At 54.3% G+C, this 6,000-nt stretch overlaps 1 protein-coding gene across 3 annotated transcripts in view; it reads right to left on the reverse strand.

The window, feature by feature from the left end:
- The window catches only part of CCDC33 (coiled-coil domain containing 33), a 104,649-nt gene that overhangs the window by 5,926 nt on the left and 92,723 nt on the right, over positions 1-6,000 (reverse strand). The gene's annotated exons all lie outside the window — the stretch shown is intronic.

A 6,000-nucleotide genomic window follows, 5' to 3' on the forward strand; every position in this document is an offset into this window, starting at 1 on the left:
CAGGGTCTGGCTCAATCATAGCCATTTCTTCACCTTTTCCCTCCTCCTTCCCCCTCTTCTAATTCCTCTCATTCCTTACGTCACTGAGAACGCAGGGAAGAACCTCTCAGAAATCCCACTGGATGCCACTCAGTAGTCAGATGACCCCAGGTCACCCTGGGAGACCCATGTTAGCACTCAGGGTGGAGGCTGGGATCCAGCTATAGGATGCGGGGTATGAGGTGGGGGTTAGGGGGCTGGAGTCAGCGATGAGGTCAGGAACAACAGCAATCCTAATGTCTGATGCTCATTGAGCATTCACTGTGTCCCAGGCCGCCTTCTAAGCTTTTTATGTGCCCTCCCTCAGTCCTCTCATCAGACCTGCGTGGATAGGTACTATTATCCCTGTTCTACCAATGCAGAAACCAAGGCTCAGAGAGGCGAGTAACTTGCTCAGTTACAAAACTGATGAGTGATAGAGCCAGGGTCTGAAATCCAGGCCTACAGGGACTTGAGCCTGTGTTCTGAAGAGCCGTGCAATCCCGCCATGAGGCCTCCACACATGGACACTTCACAGTATGCTGAGAAGTGATAAAAGCAGGCTACAAAAAGGAACTACCAGTGCGATCCCCAATTGAGAGAAAAATTCATGCCTACCCATGTACATATATATACAGAAAAATTAATAGGCTATATTTATAAACATTTGTTTTATAAGCAGAAATTCCCTACTGTTATTTATAAAGTTTCATAAAGGGAGTTTCTTAAATCTGAACAGCTCAAAATAGAAAAGGATCTTGCAGTGGCACCATCATAGCTCACTGCAACCTTGATGTGAAACCAGAGAGATCTGGATGGAGGAACAGCAGGTAGGAGCAGGGACAGGGGAGGAAATGGGTGTGGGGAAGTCAGTTTGCTCCTGAGTTTGCTGAGCTGGTGGCTGTGGGCTTCCTGAAGCTGTGGGAGGCTGTGTACATACGGGTGGGGACTCACGCCTCCAGGAAGCAGAGCTTGGCCCCCAACTCCCACCTGGGCCTCATGCTGACTGCAGATATAGCCCGCCTTCTCAGCCACTGCCTCCCACCTGCTGCATGGCAGGCCATGGCTTTTAGAGCAGGGCTCTCCTGGCAGCAGGGGCCCACCAGACACCACTTGTCACCTGCCACTGTCTAGCCTTCTGGCTGGGCTCCCTGTAATTGCACCAGTGCCAGGTCCATCTCCCCAGCACTTGCCCCTGTTGAGTTCCGGGTCTTGGCTCCTCCAGATCTGCCCATCTGGTGTCCTCAGACAGCATTGTTAATGCAGAGAGACTCTGTCTAGAGACCACACACACACAGGGCTTTGCAGTCAGGCCCAGATCAGCAGGCCAGCTTGGCCACTCACATGCAGTGTGAGCTCAGCCAGGCCCCTTTACCTTTCTGAGCCTCAGAGTCCTCATGCAGAGATACCTGGTATTGCTGTGAGGCTCAGAGTTGGTGCGTCAAGCCCCTGCCAAGGCAGGTATAATTTGGAGGCTGCTGCTCTCTTCCACACCCATTCTATTCTAATCACTGCTTTAATCAACAGGTCAGACCCCTTCCTCTTCCTCCTTGCGGCCCCCAGAGCTCCCAGCCCCCTCCTTTGCTGTGCTCTAAGTCCCAGCCCCCTCCTTTGCTGGCTCTAAATCTTCAATTTATGGCAGCCCATTACTGACAGGGGACTGACCAAAAGACGCACATGATATTTTGGCAAAGGAAATTTGGCCCCTTCTTTCTTTGCCCAGCCCGGTTCAAGATCTTAGCATGTCTGCCCTGGACAATTACAGCAGTATCCAAATGGGGTTTCTTAGCTTCCAGGGAAACACGCACACACACCCAGGAAAATGCGTGCAGGGATGCTCACTGCAGCACAGCTTGTAGTCTTATATGAGGGCATGCTCAGTCTCTGGATCACAGGCTGTGGTCACAAAGGATGACCTAGATTTTATTGTACTGACACACAGAGATGGCCACGCTCTATTGTGAAAGGAAAGTGCATGTGGCAAATGAATATGATCCTGTCCATAACTGGGTTGTGTGCGTGCTCATGGGGTGAGTCTTGTGGGAAGGGGCTGCCAGCTCTTCAGCTCACCCCATGGGTCCGATCACCCCCTCCTCTGATTCAGAGGGTGATCTTTTCTAAGACCCTCCTGTTCTCCAACTCAGTTTTTTTGGAGCATGAGCAGAGCTATGTTATTTTTATTTTTGTTTTGTGATGGAGTCTTACTCCATCACCCAGGCTGCGGTGCAGTGGCACAATCTTGGCTCACTGCAACCTCCACCTCCCAAGTTCAAGCCATTCTCTGGCCTCAGCCTCCCAAGGAACTGGGACTACAGACGTTCACCACCATGCCCAGCTAATTTTTGTCTTTTTAGTACAGATGGGGTTTCACTATGTTGGCCAGGCTAGCCTTGAACTCCTGACCTCAGGTAATCTGCCCACCTCAGTCTCCCAAAGTGCTGGGATTACAGGCATGAGCCACCGCACCTGGTCCAGAGCTCTGTTACTAACACCTTGCCTTGACAGACAAAGAAAGCTGGAGCCCGAAGCCAGGAAGGAGATGGAGGGAGAGCATGGCTTCTGGTGAGGCTGCGTCCCTGTCTCAGACGGTCCCTGCTGGACACCACTCCTCGCAGACTAGTCCTGTAGGCCTCCACAGGTGCCTATCCCCCTCCCGATCCAGCCTGGCTGCTCTCTGAGAGAGAGGGCTCCCCCAGGGTATGGAGAGGGATCTCGGCCCTTACCCCTCAGTCTCTATCCTCTCTTCCCTCTACATCTGTGGGAACCTGAAGGACCTGTTTTCCCTCCTGGGCTTCCCCAACCCACACAGCAGGGACCTTGAGCAGCTGGGAGGACACTGCCTACAGATGAGCGGCCCTGACCGCTCCCCACAGCCTGGAGCTGGACCTCCCCAACCCCCAGGGCCATGCTCTGCGTCACAGCCCAGCCTTGAGAACAGGAAGGACAGCATGGCCCAGATTCCTGTTGTGGTCCTGCTGCCTCCCTTGCTCCAGTCCCTCCCCTCCAGCCCCCTCCCCACTTTCCAGTCTGCGGGGGAGGGTCAGGCACCAGCCACTTCCCTGTCTTGTCTCTGGGCTGAGCTTCCTCTAGAAGGACTGACTCCAAAGCCACTGTGCCTGACCCTAGTGCCCACTGCATTCTCCTTACCCACTGACACTGCCCTTTCCCCACCAAGACCCAGCTCTCGGGTTTGAACTGCCCCACTACCACTGAGCTGGTGGCCTTTGCTGCACCGACACCTTCGCTTTGGCTGTGGAAGGGCAGCTGTTCCCTGAGCCTCAGTATCCTCATCCGTGGAATGGGAAAATCATCCCACCTCAAGGGGGGTTGCTGTGGAGTGACAGGGGGCATGATGAGTGCCAGCCCAGGCTCTGGCACCCAGGGTGCCTGGCAACAGCATCTCCCTTTCCTCCACCACCTTCTGAGTGCTATCTTGTTTTCCAAGATGGAGTTTCACTCTGTCACCCAGGCTGGAGTGCAGTGGCATGATCATAGCTCACTGCAACCTCGAACTTCCGGGCTCAAGTGGTCCTCCTGACTCAGCCTCCAAAGTAGCTGGGGCTACAGGTGGGTGCCATCATGCCTAGCTAATTTTAAAATTTTTTGTAAAGATGGGGCCTTGCTATGTTGCCCAGGCTGGTCTTGAACTCCTGGCCTCAAGTGATCCTCCTACCTTGGCCTCCCAAAGTGCTGGGATTATAGGCATGAGCCACTCTGCCTGCCCCCACATTTTTTTTTTTTTTTTTTTTTTTTTTTTGAGACGGAGTCTTGCTCTGTCGCCCAGGCTGGAGTGCAGTGGCCGGATCTCAGCTCACTGCAAGCTCCGCCTCCCGGGTTTACGCCATTCTCCTGCCTCAGCCTCCGAGTAGCTGGGACTACAGGCGCCCGCCACCTCGCCCGGCTAGTTTTTTGTATTTTTTAGTAGAGACGGGGTTTCACGGGGTTAGCCAGGATGGTCTCGATCTCCTGACCTCATGATCCGCCCATCTCGGCCTCCCAAAGTGCTGGGATTACAGGCTTGAGCCACCGCGCCCGGCCTACCCCCACATTTTTAATGGTTCTTATTATAACCCTGGGCAGTGGGTACAGAAGATATGATGATGTGACTACTTCCATTTCATAGAAACTGAGAACCAGTTTCCACGAAGGAGGAGGAGTGGTGATTGTCTTTGTTTTTAAGCTGGGAGTGGGGAGAAGGAGCTGGTAGGGAGGCTGTGTTGGGGGTAAGTTACCTGCAGGGCCTTGAGTGCAGGAGGCCTAAAGGGTTAATGCTTAACCCTTACCCACCCCCGCCCTCCCACCAAAATAAGAAGTGCTTCTGGCAGAATCTGAGGCACTGCATCCAATGACACCTGTGGCTACTTAGGGTCCTTATAAACTCATTGTAAAATGGGGAAGTTGAGATTGGAAGTAGTGTTCCCAAGGTCATAGAGACTCAGTGTAAAGGCTACATTGGAAGCAGCAGTCACCAGCAATTGCTGAAGGCCATGTCCACACTGGGGCCATGGAACCCAGACCAGCCCAGACCATCCCTGCCTGCGATGGTCTCCCGTCTACACCGAGGAGATGGCAGTGACATCTGTGACAGAGGAGAGCTTACGGGAGGCTCTTTTCCTAGCCCCAGGTCTAGGAAGCCTTCCTGGAGGGGGTGATAACCTAAGCTGACTCTAGGAGGTGAGCAGGTGTTACCCGGGGTAGGGGAGAGGCCTCTCAGGCAGAGGAAAGACTGTGGCAAAGGCAAGGGGGAGAGACAGTGTATGATCAGGAACAAAGCCGGCGACTTCCTGGAGGGCAGAGTGCGGGTCGGGGAGTGAGTAGGGGTGTGGCCAACCTCAGGAGCTTGGACTCCATCCTGCAGGCCACTGGAAGGCCTAAGCTGGAGAGGGGTTGTGACAAGACCCCTCTGGCCACTCAAGATGGACAGAGAAATGAATGGAGGCCCAGAGCAGTGAGCCAGGGACCCTTGCTGGATGGAGGCAGACCAAGGAGGACTCAGCATGACAGAATGAAGTGAACAACAAAGAGGAGGGTTGGGGATGGCGGGGCGGGGCGTTGGGAGGGGCTAGGGTCTTTGGGTGGAGGAGGTGCGTGCCTGCAGTGCGGAGGAGGAGGTGGTGGGGGAGGAGTGGGAGGACTGGGAGTAGTCTGGGGCCTTTTGGTGGAGGTGCATGCCTGGAGTGGGAAGGAGGAAGTGGGAAAAAGGAGGCGGTGGGGGATGAGGAGAGGATGAGCCTGGGGTCTTTGGGTGGAGGAGGTGCAGGTCTGGAGTGGGAAGGAGGGGGAGCTGGGTTAGGGGGAGGAGCGTGTTAGGGGTGAGGTACCTGCAGGGCCTCAGGTGCAGGAGGCCAGCAGTGGCTGATGGTGATCAAGCCTTGAGTGAATCCTGGTGGGAGACAGGTGGCAGGACAGCCCTGGTTCCATTGGAGCCTTGGGAAGGGAGCAGATTTTCAGTGTCTGGGAAGTGTGGAGTGAGGAGGGGGGTCAAGGACAAGGGATGGTAGGAGGGGAGCTCTCAGGACTAGGGCATTTGACAGAGAGGTAGGAGGAAGAGTGGCGAGAGCAGGCTGGCAAGGCCAAGGCTGCAGAGGGCTTCAAAAGCAGGGCGACTACCTTCCGCTTGAGTCTTGTGGCTTGGGTGATGGAGATGAACCCGCCGCTAGAGATGGTCTGAATGGGACACAAAGCAAAACTCACCTTCATAAAAACACAAAAGAACTGGCGGGCGAGTGAGGAATTATGGGGTAGAGATAGGGGCAGGTGGAGACCCACACAGCGGGATACTTCAGAGCATGAAGAAACCATGATGTGGGTGCACCTCACATACATCAAGGCGAGCAAAAAAGCTGTGTGCAAAGCAATGCATATATCATGGTGCCCTCTCCATGAAGGTAAAAATAGAAAAATTAGGCCAGAGCGATTCAAGAGGCATGCTCAAGTAGCGACAGTACAAAGAAGCAAAGCAGGTCAGGCGCAGTGGCTAAC

Source organism: Mandrillus leucophaeus, unplaced genomic scaffold, assembly GCF_000951045.1.
Source record: "Mandrillus leucophaeus isolate KB7577 unplaced genomic scaffold, Mleu.le_1.0 Scaffold848, whole genome shotgun sequence".
NCBI classification, from domain to species: Eukaryota; Metazoa; Chordata; class Mammalia; order Primates; family Cercopithecidae; genus Mandrillus; species Mandrillus leucophaeus.